The sequence below is a fragment of the Macrobrachium nipponense genome, chromosome 39 (assembly GCF_015104395.2).
Source record: "Macrobrachium nipponense isolate FS-2020 chromosome 39, ASM1510439v2, whole genome shotgun sequence".
NCBI lineage: Eukaryota > Metazoa > Arthropoda > Malacostraca > Decapoda > Palaemonidae > Macrobrachium > Macrobrachium nipponense.
Genome location: NC_061099.1, coordinates 40651939 through 40668660, shown reverse-complemented (window position 1 = coordinate 40668660; position 16722 = coordinate 40651939).

The window sequence follows — 16722 nt, the reverse complement described above, 5'->3', positions numbered from 1 at the left end:
GTATACAAGTGGTTGTTTTAAAGTACTACAAGTGGATTCTTACAGAAATTTTGACTGAAAGTATACAAGTGGTTGTTTTAAAGTACTACAAATGGATTCTTACAGAATGTTTGACTGAAAGTACTACAAGAGGTTGTTTAAAAGTACTACAAGTGAATTCTTACGAAATGTTTAACTGAAAGTACTTCAAGTGTTTGTTTTAAAGTACGACAAGTGGGTTCTTTTAAAGTACTAAGATACCAGACTCCAAATACTATGCACTTAGAGAATTTGTCTTCCAAAAGGCAATATTCATACTGAAGAAACCCCTGCTCAGGGGAAGCAACATTGGATGAGCGGTTTAGCCGGGAAGGTATCTGACCGCTGCGTGAGTCAAAACTCGTGACTTATTCCCAGACCCACCAATTTCTTTCAGTCACGCTAATTAAACGTTTTTAGAAGAATACGCTCAATACACCGTGGGCCAAGAACGACACTATACCTCCATAGTATACAACCGTCACACAAACGTGAAGATTGAAGAACCAATGGGCCAAGAACGATACTAGTCTTCCCATGGGTGGGGCGAGAAAACCCCCACACTACAAAAGCACCCACATATCTTTCAGAAGAAATGACTAGTTTTATATATATATATATTTAGGAATTTTTTCAAAGGAAACTTACTGAATCTTAAATCTCTTATTATAAACAAAAGTTAGCAAAGTTTACAGTTTTGAAATCCTTTATGAAAAAGTAAGATTATAAAGTGAAAATTCATTGATTTTTAATTTTTTATTAAAAAGAGAATTATCAATGCAAATATTTATAGATAGTGTGCTAGTTAGCAGTTACTAATAAAATAACAGTTTCTTTGTAACCACTGTAAATAACTATCGAATAACGATAGGTAATTTGTTAGTGGGGGTTTTGTCGTGTGGGGGTTTGTCATGTGGGGGGTTTTGTCAGGCATTCTCTTCCGAATGCCTGACAAAACCCCCACACAAACGTAAAGATTGAAGAACAGGGACATCACTAGACGAAAGTTACGTTTAAACGCATTATATTAAACTGTACATGATATTGAATCTAGTAGAAATATCCTGATTCAAATATATCGTCTCTAATCTTAAATTAGAACCAAAAAAATGCAAAACCGTCTCCGGTGCCATCATGCGTTAGACAAAGTTTCCTGTAATGCATTCAAAAGTTGTGAAATTAACAGTTCACCTTTCTTGATTGAAATTTTATTCACTCAAACAGTATTTTTGAGTAATTTATGCTTTATTATGCACCGCTAGGGAGCACAATATTCATTATTATGGTAATTTTCGCTACCATTGTTCATATAGATGGTATTTACCAGAATGCATCATATTTCGGTGACCATAAATAAAAAAGAAAAAAAAAGTCTCTCTCTCTCTCTCTCTCTCTCTCTCTCTCTCTCTCTCTCTCTCTCTCTCTCTCCATTATGTAAGTTCAAATAGTTCTCTGATGATGGTTGCAACCTAAGCAGGATCGATTCTATTAAACTTTTGAAGATAAGTTGGGAGTTAAAATTCTTTTTTGGTTTGTTGGTGGAGAATTATGAGGCGATGAACAGTGCAAATTGTGAGATTTAAAAAAAAATCTGACAAAAAATAAATAAAAAGCTCATCTATAATTTAGATACCATATTTACGAAAAACAATTCTATTCAATTAAATTGTATTAGTAGCCTGTATGCGATTTCATGCGGCTAACTTAAAAAAAAAAGAAAAAAATTTAAATTTCAAACAGAAAATAATTGTTCTTCCAGTTTCAAGCTACAACTAACGATATTTACCTTAGAACTAGCTTTTATTTAAAGAATCTCTCTCTCTCTCTCTCTCTCTCTCTCTCTCTCTCTCTCTCTCTCTCTCTCTCTCTCATTAATCACCATTTCCGTATCAATAACTTGGATACAACTCTACGCTACTGAAAAATTATAAATTATAAAATAGTCTAACTACATCAAATAAAAAGTACGGTCTTCCAATTTGAAATTTATAGCGACCATTTCTACCCTCGAACCTCGAATTATTTAACGAATCTATTTCTTGCTTTTTCTTTTTACGAATATCAACGCGCAAGAGAAACGAGATATTTGCTTATATATGAAAATATTTTGATGATCATCGTAAAATAGGAGACTTAAATTCTCACTTTTTCACTTATATGGTTGAGGAAGCGGTCGAGTGGAACTCGTTGCACTATAATTGAAGACCGTTACTGTCCAGCTCTTCCTACATCTATGATGACACGGGTGGTACCCAAGGAGGTACACCACCCACCGCTTTACACGTTTCCTTTGCTACATCTCTCCAAAGGGCTCCAAATGACGCACTCTATCTATCTATCTATCTATCTATCTATCTGTCTGTCTATCTATCTATCCTCCTCCATTCTTGCCCTGACCTCTAATACTCACGGGTGGTCCTTCAATGACGTATTTCTATCTATCTATCTATCTATCTATCTATCTATCTATCTATCATCCTCCATTCTTGCCCTGACCTTCTAATGCCTCAAGTGGTCCTTAAGACCTATTCTATCTATGGGTATCTATCTATTATCTAATCGATCTATCTATCTCTATTTCTTGGCCCGGACCTATAATACTATGGGTGGTCCTCAATGACGTACTCTATCTATCTATCTATCTATCTATCTATCTATCTATCTATCTATCTCTCTATCTATCTATCTATCTATCTCTCTATCCTCCTCCACTCTTGCCCTGATCGAACAACCTCCAATACTACGAATAGTCCTCCTGTTTTATCATTTTGATCACCTTGTCTTGATTCAATAGTTCCGTGTGTTGCTTATTCCTAGAGCAATTGCACAGGATTAATAGCCTTGAAGGGAATATTATTTTCATAACTTGGGAGAGTCTTCTTGACGCTATTGTCCAGAACCAGAGGTTTTTCTTCTCATAAATTTCACAACAGTTCCGTGCAACGTTGACTCAACAACGATGTCATGTTGCAACTCATCTTGTTACTTAGATTTTCCTTGGACGTTACTCTTGGTTGTTCGTGTGTAGTACACAAAATTGCACATTATGACGTGTGAAATTGAAAAATAAAAACTACTGCCTTCCTTTCCCGCTGGTTGTCATAACTCAAAACGCCCTTTTTAACTATTTACCCGCGACCCGAGCTGGCTTTTGAACTAATATGCGCGTCTCTGAATGTGAACGATGTAAACAGACCCACTAAACTGGTGTAGGTAACAAAATACATTTAATGAAACCTCCAAAATAATCATTCAATATACCATGAATTTATCATAGCACACATACTGAAGTGGTTAAATAACAAGCGTAAACTTTATAAATTCTTACTGGCGATACAGGTTGAGCTATACCTATTTGTATAAGATTATCTATCAGTAAATCTAAAAAATGCATAGAGTTGGTAAGTCAACGCCTGCACAAATAAGATGACTAAAATAAATGCTCAACAAAAGCGTGAAGGTAATTTACTCGATAAATACCTTCAGAGTCCAATAGAGTATGAAAGCATAACTCTATTAAGGAATGAAAGCGTGATTTTTAAGTTAAAACCTCTATTTTTCTGAACAAGGTAACTAAAATAAATGCTCAACAAAAACGTGAAGGTAATTTACTCGATACATAGCTTCAGCATCCAATATAGTAATGACGTTAACATTATTAAGGACTGACAGCGTGATTTTTAAGTAAAAACTTCTATTTTCTGAATCCCATTTATGCCACAACCAGTGCTGTTTCAACGCGAGTCTCCCTGGCGTACCACAACAATAAAACTGTCATGCATAAACAAGGCCCTTTCTACCTGTCATGTTTATCCATCCATCCATAATGAACGCTGTACACGGCCACCAAGCGTTTATTTTCGTATAGCCCAAGCAATAGAAACCGCGTCTCTTTATCGTTCCATTGAAATTCATGTTGAAAAGCACTTCGTCGATTGCAACGTATGTCAACGAGAGTTTTATGACGGCCGGCAAAGCTTTAATCATTTTATTATGCATTGTATATTGAGGATTTGAGCAACCATTACTCTTAGCCGAGGGCCAATTTAATTTGTGATGTTTGCAATGATGAGGAGGTTATACAAATCGTGACATGGCCGTTGTCCCCGTGGAAGGTATGAACTTTGAAATGAATGCAGTGGGGCCTGATTTATTTCGTTCTATTATTGGGTGGTCTGTCCGCTCTCTTATCAGGGTCCATTGTCCTGAACTGCACGTTAGACAATGTCTAATAAAGGGGGTAAAATAATGTTTAGCGGTAATGGTTTATGCACCACTTTCTGGATGTAATAACTATTCTGAATTTTTAATGTATCGTCGTATCCTGTTAGACATGCACACACACACACAAATATATATATATATATATATATATATATATATATATATATATATATATATATATATATATTGACGATCTATCGATAAAACATAAGTTTTCTTTTATTTATTTATTTATTTTTTGTGTCGCAAGCTGGACTTTCTAGCGCCGTGGATATTGCAACAAATCATAAAATGAATAAATTACGACGAAGCTTTGTGTCTGTCATACAATACGCGAGTGTGCAGAAGAGATAAAAATGTTCCATAACTGATTTTTTTTTTTTTTTGTTTTTTTAAGATTTAAAAGCTGTTATGTTTTTGGAATTTAGCGAGAGAGTAAAAGGGTAGTGTGTGGTGTGTGTGTGTGTGTGTGTGTGTGTGTGTGTGGTGTGGTGTGTGTGTGTGTGTGTGTGTGTGTGTGTAGTGACAGAGATTTGTCTCTGGGGCAACTGGATGGAACATAGAGTTTGAATAGAAAGAGCTCTCGGAGTCACAGCAGTTTCTGAGAATAAGAATAAGAGGAAATGTGTTCATTCAAGGAGGGTGACAAGATTATAAACAGAATAAGGGTCAGATATAGTACTGTTACTTCCAGCTCCTTCTTTTCTTACCATTACACCCACTACTTTTCTTGTCCATCTACACCGTACTGAGAATGAATCTATAAAACTCTCCCCTCACTATTTTTTCCCAATTATACTTCTAAATATTTTCGTTAAAAACTTTGTAGTTTGTTATTCAGCAACGGGACCAACGGCTTTATGTGACTTCCGAACCACGTCGAGAGTTACCTTCTGTCACCAGAAATATACATCTCTAACCCCTAAATGGCATGCCTGAGAATCGAACTCGAGGCCAACGAGGTGGCAGGCCAAGACCATACCGACAACGTCAGCTTTAATACCTACCAGTTTTAGCAAGGGGCACCGTCATGAAAGTGAATTAACGAGCATTCCGGAAAAGCCATTTGAATGGAATGGTTTTTTTTTATCTTGGAGAAAAGTGGGTATTCTCGCAGTATGTCTACCGTTGCCTTTATCGTGAAGTACTTCTCGGTAATTTTTGAAACCATGCACGGTGACCTTTCTAGTTTTTTATCTTATTTTATTTTTTTTTTTTTCATAAAATACAATTCGTCTTATTCTGTATCTAAAGCAGTGTTTTCCCTTAGGCTCTGATTCACATTTCTTTCACCATTTGCCATACAATTTTGTTGCTGTCTATCAGAATATTAAGAGGGAAATCATCTCAAGACCACTTCTAGAAGTAAATATATATAAAAAAAAACATAGTGACAGTGATTATTTTCTTGTATTAGATTTCATGAAAGGATTAAGGTAAAAAAAAGGTAAAAAAAAATATGTAAAAATTTTTTTTTTTTTTTTTTTTATTTTTTTAAATTTTTTTTTTTTTTTTTTTAAACTGACTATAGTAACAGTAATTACTTTCTTGAAATAGAGTTTTATGAAGGATTAATGTAAAAAAAGAAATGATTAAGAGCTCTCTCTCTCTCTCTCTCTCCTCTCTCTCTCTCTCTCTTCTCTCTCTCTCTCTGGCCACTTCACCTCTAGAAAGTATGTATTTAAAAAAAAAACAAAAAATATAGTACAGTGATTCCTTTCTTGTATTAGATTTTATGAAAGGATTAATGTACAAAAATAAGAGAATCTCTCATCTCTCGCTCTCTCTCGTCGTCTCTCTCTCCTCTCTGCTGACCACTTCTAGATGTATATGTTTAAAAAAAAATAAAACCATAGTAACAGTTTACTCTTTTCTTGTAATAGATTGTATGAAAGGATCAATGTAAGAAAAATGATAAGAGAATCTCTCTCTCTCTCTCTCTCTCTCTCTCTCTCTCTCTCTCTCTCTCTCTCTCTCTCTCTCTCTCTCTCTCTCCGTGTGTGTCCAGGACACGAGCACATATAACCATCGCCACGAAAATATAGTGTATTACATATCCAGAACATAAAATATCCAGATGCCTTGGGACTTTGAGATATAAAAAATAAAAACTTAATTAACTCAAACCCTGCGTATCTCCTATCAAGCTATATAACCCCCCCGTGGAGTATCTCAAATTAAACACGTTACCTTAATCTCCTGATCTGGCCTTTTTAATAAGCTGTTCCCAACCAACTTACGCCGAGACAATTCTTGGCTTGTTTGACTCTGATCTCCCCAACTCCTCAGTTTTTTATCCACATCGAAGCAGGACAAAACTCAAAACTATTTACGATCTTTATACGATATCTTCGGAAGGCCAAAGTTCAGGTGGAGAGATAGATTATTGAATGACATGAAGGAAAATAGTCTAAGAGATCCAGATGTGTACAGGACAGAGGGAGATGGAAGAGAAGGAGAAGGCTGACTAAAAACAGCGACCCAGAATAGAAATGGAAAAAGCTGAAGGTAAAGAAAGAAGAAGATATGATATCTTCGTTATACATTCCTTGGCTTTCACATGAATCTTTTATTCATTTAACAGTTATTAACGCTGTAACCTGGACAGTAAAACAAAAGGGACTTCAGTAAAAAAAGAAAAGGAAAAAAAAAACAAAAAAACACACACACAAGCGCAAAAAAAACGCAGAATGTCTTGGCATAAGATGGCGTTGGTGTGTATGGGAACGTCCCAAAAATGCACACTCGGGGTGGGAACTGAGGTTACATGTTTCATTAGAAATACTCCACATGTGAACGTATCTAATTATACGTTTTCTTTTACTTAGATTACCTATACTAGTGTACGTTTTGATGAATTGCGATATCCGATGCATGGTGGATGTTTTCATATAGATAATTACATTTTGTCTTCAAAGGAGAGAGAGAGAGAGAGAGAGAGAGAGAGAGAGCGAGAGAGAGAGAGAGAGAGAGAGAGAGAGAGAGGTTCTATTAGTTTTTGGTAATATTTCCTCCATAGTATCTAATGCAAAGGAGGGGATAACTATCCTCATTCATTATTCATTATTTCGTTACTTACATATACATATATACATACATACACACAACTGCATATATATATATATATATATATATATATATATGATATATAAATATATTATATATATATATATATATATATATATATATACATATATACATATATATATAATATATATATATATATATATATATATATATATATATTATATATGTGTGTGTGTGTGTGTGTGTGTGTGTGTGTGTGTGTGTGTATAACAGACTCACGAAAGTTAGGAACGTGATAAATCCATAAATAAAGGTATAAGCCACGAGGGAAAATAAACAACGGAGTTTCGCGAGATCTTTCGACGTTCAAACGTCCTTTACTTAGCTAAGTAAAGGACGTTTGAACGTCGAAAGATCTCGCGGAAACTCCGTTGTTTAGTTTTCCCTCGTGGCTTATATTTTTATATGTATATATGATATATATATATATATATATCTATATATATATATATATATATATATATATGTTATATGTTTCCGGCTAAAAAATGTATTTTAAATGTAATTAGTGCTCAGACCTTCAACAAGCTTGTTATGTAGTTGAGCAGTTACAGTGTTTACGGAAGCTCTTTGTATATCTTATGTGTATATGTTTAGTCGTAATAAAACACTATATAGGAAACGTCTCTTAAGTATCCTATCTAACATTTTGGTAGCAGAGCGTCCGATCTGAATATTATACCTTGGATATTTACCATTTTAACGGAGTTTTCTGTGGATTATACAACGTAACATCATTATGAGGATGGAGTAGACTTTCCCCTTCACTGCTGGGGGTGTGGGGGATTTCCAGGTCATGTGGGCAAATGCTTTTACTTTCGGCATGTTTCTGGCGTCAAGTTTTCGTAGCATGAAGCTTGATACCTCGAAGTCGAGCTGCTTGGATATTTGCTGCTGGAGGAAAAGGAAGTATTGGACGCCTTGAAGAGTAAGCCGATAGTATCATGGTCTTCGTTTGGATGAATTCGTAATCTCTCACCTGCCAAAGCTTGGGACTGTGCACTGATACTGGAAACACATCGTGAAGTAATGCTTAAAGTGAAGAAACTTACTGAAGTAATGCTTTCATGTAGAAAACACACGATGATTGTAATGTCAGTCTTTGCTTGGATGTGATAGCTGAGGCAACAAGTGGAGAAAATCTGAAGGATTTCCGAACGGTATTAACGGCGAATAACGTAAACTTGGAAGCTGTTCGTCTTCCCTGTATCAGTCCTTTATGTATAATAATTGATCTAATTTGCCCAGTTTGGCCTGGAATGATCCTAGCCCTCCCGGTGGTGGTTTTTGCATAAAGAAGTATGTTTTCATTTGACACTTCGGATATAAAAGTGATGTGATCTATCTGATGATATTAGTAAGCTTGAAAAATTTGGAATAATAAACAAGATTACAGGAGAATTTGATTTCTTAAAATGTAAGACTTGCAATGGTCCCCTGTTTGGTCATATAGGTACAGATGATGATTGTGTAAGAAAGACAAGAGCTAAGAAATTCAAGGATGAGGAAGCAAAGATTTTGATGGATCACTTCAGAAATATGACCTGTTTCAAGCTCAAATGCTCACGATGGATTACTAGAATATCTCAAACTTACTGTGATGCGTGCGATGTGAATATGGGACCAGACTGGTTATTACATTATGCATATGGAGTCAACTCACAAGACGAAGGTGGTGATTCTCGAGTCAATGGCTCAGTAGAAAATGTCAGCTATGGGTCCGATTTGACAAATATGTTTACACAAACAAACAGAGATTTTGTCAAAGCTTTTAGATAGCACTTCGAAAACAAAATCTTTTCCCGATACAACGACTCAGATTACAAAAGCCAAAACAAACTACCACCGATTTGGGTTGGACAAACTTTTGAAAGATTTAAGGTTGAAATTGAAGATTGGAGCACTAATAACAAAGATAGTGAGTATAATAAATAATGATTAATTGAAAGCTTGAAGAAGAATGAGAGAGTTAAGGAATATGTGATTACAGTCGTAATAGATCGTACAGTTAACACAAGGTCTAAAGAATACCGTATTCTTTAGACCTTGCAGTTAACAGTTCTTTGAAGACCGTTCACAATGTCTTAGAGGTTCTGGCAGAGAAATATGCAAAAACTAAGGCTGAAAAGTGTAATGACATTATACAGAAAGTTCTTGCCTTTTCAACTGACAAATCAGAGAGTTGCGAGAAATTCCTAGATAAGTTCGAAAGTTTGATGGCTGAAATATCTAGAGAAAAAATAAATACTTGTCTTAATTATGTAATGAGTTTGTTAATGATAAAGGCAGCTTATGAAGGAGGAAAAATAACAACGGATGAAAAGACCCGCCTCAAAGAAGTGATTGAAGATGGTTGGAAAGGAAACCTGTTGATGAAGAAAATGTTGTTCATAAATTGAAGATGGAATTTAGAAAGCTAAAAATAGAAAACAATAGAGATTCGATGGCTGTTTAAATCTTTTGACAGCTCTTCTACGTTTTTACACGGATAATAGAAGTCGTTACCAGAATTGGAAGGAGCTTAAAGAATCGCCAAACTTCTACAGGTATAGGAGGTCCACTTCGAATCCTGGATATTGGCGAACAGAATCCCGGTAACTATAGAAGAGACCTTCCAGAACGCAATCTAGATCGTCCTCAAGAACGCCTTTTAGATCATATTCAAAACGCGTATAATCCTGCAGGAAGGTTCGATAGATCACCTAACTTTAGATCGCAATCAGATAAGAAAGTTGATGAAAGATTAAAAAATCTTGAACAATGCTGTGAGAAGCTTATGAAAGAAATGATGAATTAAAAGATTGATAAAGAATGCAAATAATGTCAGATTTGTGTCCGAAGAAAACAGGAGATATGATTGGTCGTTACTATGGAAGTGCACTTCACAAAAGAAGTTGAAGAAGTGGAAGCTATGATTGTTGACACTGGGTGTCCGAAAAACTCTCGTAGGAAGGGAATGGTTAAAATAGTATCTCTGTTCAAATAACATAACGAAGGAGGATTGCAAAGTAAGTCTTGTTCTCAGGATTTTAGATTTGGAGATGGACCGGTTTATTCACAGTACAGAAATAATTAGTCTTCCAGTTTCATGGAAAGAAAAAGATACTGAAGATGGTTTTTGTGAAAATGTGGTGGATGCATATGTGATTAACGCCAAGAATATCCTTTTTTGTTTGGGAAAACACCTAAAGGAATGGAACGTGGATATAATGCATAATAATGTTATGGTCATTAATTTACATAAGTCAAGAAAAATTTCAATTATACGACACTGATGGAGGACATCAAGCTTTACAATTATATAAATGTGGCACGTGGACAACGGACGAAACAGTTCTTTATAAAAAAGGAAAAAGAAGTACAAAGTTATAGTAAAGTCAAGAAAATCCATGAGGTAACCAACATAAAGGAGAAGAACAGTTATTTGGCGTATAGAAATGCTAATTTTACTGAATGATGAGATCAGGAAAAATTATAAAAAGAGTTGTAATGAACTGTAAAGTTTGTCAAAAATTTAAAAGATCTTTGGGAAGGCCGAAAGTAGCAATCCCAAAGTAACTGATTTTAATCAGATTGTTTTACCATTGATCTGAAACAGAATGAAGTAAATACATACTTTGGATGGTCTGCTCGTTCACAAGGTAAGTTCTTTCTGGTGTAGTAATTTCAAACAAGCGAATGGAAACTATAGTTGATGCTTTGAATAATGGCTGGAATTGGCGGTTTGGTTTTCCTTCAGTTGGCTTTTGGGCTGATAATGGAACCGAATTTCAGAATGAGGGGTTAAATGAATATGCTAGTAAGTTTGGCTTTACTGTAAAATTTGGTCCACATACTCTCCTTGGTAGTAATGGATTAAATGAGAGAAACCATCATTCAGCCGATGTTACAGTGAACAAGATGTTAGACGCAGACAAAAAGATAGATTTTGAAAATGGCAGTAAATATGGCAGCATGGCACACAATACAAATGAATATTCTTGGATACGAACCTATGAGATTGGTGACTGGGAAATCAGTTATTTTTCCAGGAATTTCAATTGGAAATCTAGCCACAGAAAGTTTATTCGATAGTGAAGCAGTGTCAAAAATTATGGAAAGGCACCATGAGATAACTAAAAAATTTAGGGAAGAAGAATATGGAAGTAAGTTGATTATGGCTTCCAAAGTGAGAAAAAGTAGCTTTAATGACATAAAATACGATGAAGGGGATCTTGTATTTTATCAGGAGAAAAATAATAAAAGCTGGTCTGGTCCTGTAAAAGTATTTTGTCATAGGAATAGAGATGTTTTTTATTTGGGCAAATGGTGATTTGAAAAAGGTTGCTGATTGTAAGTACAGCCTTACAGAGTATATGCTCGTGAAGATGAAAATAACGAGGGGCTAAATAACAAAGTCTCTGACACTAGTCAGGAGAAATATGGAAAAGAAGAAAATTCCTTATTTGAAGAGAAAGACGAAGTAAAAGACGATTTAAGAAGAAACACGAGATCTCAGTCTAGAAGGTTGAATTTTAGAAGAGGCAGAAGATGAGGACATGAATATAAGGAAATTAGTAACTATGCGGAAGAGAAGAAGAAATATAATAACGGAACCATTGATTTTGTTGACAAGAAGGATGATGCTATAGGTGCATATTGGATGAAGTCAGAAAAGGCTGAATGTTTTGACTTTGATTAATACGGTATATGTGGTGGAACTCCTTAGTTAAGTATCATAAGTTGCCTGAAGTGCTTATAGCTAAAGAAAATGAATATAAAAATCTTACTGAGTACAATACTTTTGAAGAAGTGAAAGATGATGGACAACAGAGAATCAGCAGTAGGTGGGTAATTACAAAGAAAGAAAAACACGATGGTCAAAAAAGTGATTATAAAGCCAGACTGGTTGCCAGAGGCTTCCAGGAAGAATGTAAACCTCAAGCTGATTCTCCCACAGCTATGAAAGAAAGTGTTAAAATATTTTTAGCCGTGGCAGCAAATGAAAAGTTTGATCTTCAGTCCATTGATAATTAGGGCTGCCTTCTTACAATCAAGAGCCTTGGATCGAGACGTCTTTATTGAACCTCCGAAAGACTTGAAGAAAGAAGTGTACTTTGGAAATTGAAGAGCTTGTACGGACTTGACGATGCCAGCAGGAAGTTTTGGCTTAGAATAAAGGATATTTTTAAGAACGAAGGATTGAAGAATGTGAGTGGCGATGAAGCATTTTACTATCAGTATGAGGAAAATAATCTTATAGGAATGGTCATTACCCATGTCGATGATTTAGCATCGCAGGAACAGAAAGATTTGTTAATAATATCATAGAAAGATTAAGAGTGTTTTAACAGTGTCAAAGGTTGAGAAGAATGTATTTAGATTTACTGGTATAAGATATACACAAATCAGAAAACGCGATTGTGATATCGATGGAGGATTATGCAAATAGTATTGAGGAGATACAAGATATACGTAAAGCCAATTCTGATGATCGTTGACAAAACAAGAAATGAAAGTCTATCGAAAGTATGCTGGTAAAATAGGCTGGCTGGCTGCGAACACTAGACCAGATTTATCGGTAACTGCTCTACTAATGTCAATGAAGAATAACGATGCGAAGATAAGAGATCTTAAGCGAGTAAATCATGTTGTTAGGAGAGTTCATAGCAAACCAAATAAAGTCATGTTTCAAGAATTGGTAATAAAGACGATCTCGTTGTATTTTGGTCTGGGAGACGCTTCGTATCGGACTGATAACAAAAGCATTGGAGGAAATCTTGTTTTATTGGGATCAAAGGAAACTTACAATGCGGTACCTATCTTTTGGAAATCAAAGTTAATACAAAAGGTGTGTCACTCTGCAAAGGCGCTGACAAAACTAGGAATTTGTCTAAACTGGTTGATGATTCCGTATTCTTCGCTAAACAACTTGGGCAGTTACTCTTTGGAAAAAACTCTTAAAGACTCAGTAACTCTTCCTGTCAGATTGTTCACTGATTCTAGGCCTTTGTTGGAATCGATAGGTAGTACAAAAAACAGGTGGAGGAGCGTTTACTTCGAAATACCATTACAGATTTGAAGGAAAAGTTGGAAGATAATTCTTGTGACTCCTCACCTGGCTCGCACGAGATATGATAGCAGATATTTTGACAAAGGAATGTAAAGATACAGAAGTGTTCATAATATTTTTTCTCAGAAATAAATTTTGTCATGCTAAATAAAAAAAATATTGTGTCTTGTGTTGATGGCGAAATTCGCATTAGAAATAAAGTGTAAATGAAAGTATTTACTAATATTTTACTCATGTGATGTAAATTTTATATTAAAAAACTCATGTATGAAATCCATTGCCTTATAGTTTTTGACAGCGTGTGTTATTTTATTTAGTATTTTTTTGGTTCTCATGATTATTTGTTTATTTAATTTTTTTTCAAATTTAAACAAACAGAGAAGGGGCGGAAACATGTTATATATGTTTCCGGCTGAAAAATGTTATTTTTAAATGTAAGTTAGTGCTCAGACCTTCAACAGCTTGTTATGTAGTTGCCAGCAATTTTACAGTGTTTACGGAAGCTCACCTTTGTATATCTTTTGTGTATATGGTTTAGTCGTAAATAAACCACTATATAGGGAACGTCTCTTAAGTATCCTATCTAACAATATATATATATATATATATATATATATATATATATATTATATATATATATATATATATATAGATGTATATATTACATATATATATATATATATAAATATATTTATAAAAGTAATATTTATTAAAACATAATTGCATCTAGTAAAGCTTAATATTTCAAAAGACAACTGCCTTCCTTAACGGAACTGACAGTTGGGAAGACAGTTTGTCTTCGAGATATAACACTGTAAAAATCTAGCCTTTATTTATTTATATATATATATATATATATATATATATATATATATATATATAGATATATATATATATATTTATATGTTATATTATATATATATATATATATATATATACATATATATATATGTATGTATGTGTATATTATATAACTACTGCTGCACACAGTACACTGCATATATGGCCACAGAACAACTGACTCGGCTCTGATGCCGTTGGAAGGTTTATTGCCTGGATATAGCCTCCTGAATGCCAATACCTCGTGATAGAATCGCACCGTGCCCTCAGACAAAGCAGTAACTAGTGGAGGGTTATGTGCCCATTGGTGGGGGGGAAATAATCCCTGGATGGCAGAGGGTCCTCTTACCCTTGAGGCCAATGGAGTAAGACTTACCAAAACTGCCTTTGTTAGGCGAAGTAAAATTACGAATGGCATGGATTTTTTTTTATTTATCTAACGCTTAAACCTACAAATGATTGCGTAGAAGCTAATGGTGTTTTAATTATTTGAGATTTAGTAAATAACTTTAAAATAATATAAAAGAGTTTGCTTATGAAGGCTGAAATGCTATGGGCGCGAAAAAGGGAGACGTGGATTTGTCAGTCAATGTTTTCTTTAAAAAATATATGCCTGATGTTATGTAATTTACGAAGACGAAATAATTGCAATCATTATAAATTCGTAATTTTAAGAGAGGCATTATAATAATTTTACCGACCTTTTCTAACAACTATACTAAATTTCCGAGGAAAAATCGTTTCTTATGCGAGTATAACGGAATGGCATGTTTTTTTATTTTTCATTTTTTTTATTTAACCTAATACTTTGTTGTTCAGATGTACTAAATACAATTAAAATAATATAAATACTATGTTCATAAAGGCTGTCTTGTCTTAGGGCGTGATAACGGGAATTATAGATTAGATAATCAATTTATTTTTTTATAAAGAAAATGCCTGATGTTATGTAACGTATAGAGACGAAAACATTGCAATTATAAATAAATGCGTATTTTTAGGATACACTTTATAATACTTTTCATCGACCCTTTCCTAGCAGCTAAACTAATCTTCCGTGTCGTCAAAAACATGAATAAGAGAATCTGTTAATAATATTTTTTGAAGATTAAAAATGCGTTTTAATCTTCTTACGTCAGGGCATAACCATTAATTCCTGTATCCCAAACTTCAGTTCATTAAAGTATGTATTATTTCTTCAAACATCTACTACGTGAATACGCGTACAGACTGACTCTAAGAAGACACCGAAATGGTGAGATTTTCATTCTGTCACAGTTTTGAATTTTCCTATGACGGGGGTGGGGGGGGGGGGAGGGGGGGGAGGGGGTGGGGGGGGGCAAATTTGAAGAGGAGACTAATGATACTAACTCCAACGGCTAATGGGAATATATATATGGCAGATTAAATTTGCCAACCGTTGAAAATATGTCACTAACATTTCGCGTTTGGATGTAACGGTATTCAATTTTATCATCGCCGAAAAATTTTGAAAAAAAAAAGTCGTAAAATGTCAAAATTCGCAAAGGACACGATGGATAAAAGCAATAATAATCGTTCGTATTTTTCGCTGCGACAATTTGCTGTATATTCGAAATAATTATCGGAGAATATTTTCAGATAAATACGTGTTATATTAATACACACACACATACACACACACACACACACACACACACACACCCCACACATATATATATATATATAATATCTATATATATATCTATATCTATATAGTATATATATATATATATATATTCATATACAGAAATATCTTTAATGAAGAGGACTGATTTTCTTTATGTATAAAAAAAACAATAATGGGAGATACTCTTCCTTTAACCCTCCCCCCCCACCCACCCTCTCTCTCTCTCTCTCTCTCTCTCTCTCTCTCACCTTAAAGGAATGGGGAAAAATAGGCTTAAGGTTGCCTACTGTTTAGAATTGTAATATAAAGGAAAAAAAGCGCATGTTTTTAACGAGTTTTACGATTTTACGAAAACTTTCTTCGTGATTATTCCAAGATCAACCGAATCAGTTGTGTATGTAGTCTTGTCAGGAAAGAGCGAGAGGAGGAGGAGGAGGCAGATCTACGAAAAACTATGCCAAACACATGAAGGACAGACCTTGATTACTCAGGTAGGAAGGAATGCCGAGGGACACAAAAATCTCTCTCTCTCTCTCTCTCTCTCTCTCTCTCACACACATGCACACTTACGAAACATCTTCCGGAAGGCTACGAACCCAGATGGGACTTTAAAAAATAACGAGCAAATTTAAACCAGGGATGAGGCAGCCTGACATTCCGAACTACGAGTTGGTCTTTGTTCCGTGCTAAAAAAAATGATTCAGTGTCCTACAAAAACCTCAGTGTCTATTTCCGCTGCTCTTCCAGCGTCTCTTGGGAAGCATTACGTATGGAATATTCACTAAAAGCGGAAGACGCCTCAGTGTCTTATCTTGAAATGAATAAAAAAAAAGGAAATATATAAAATTTTTGC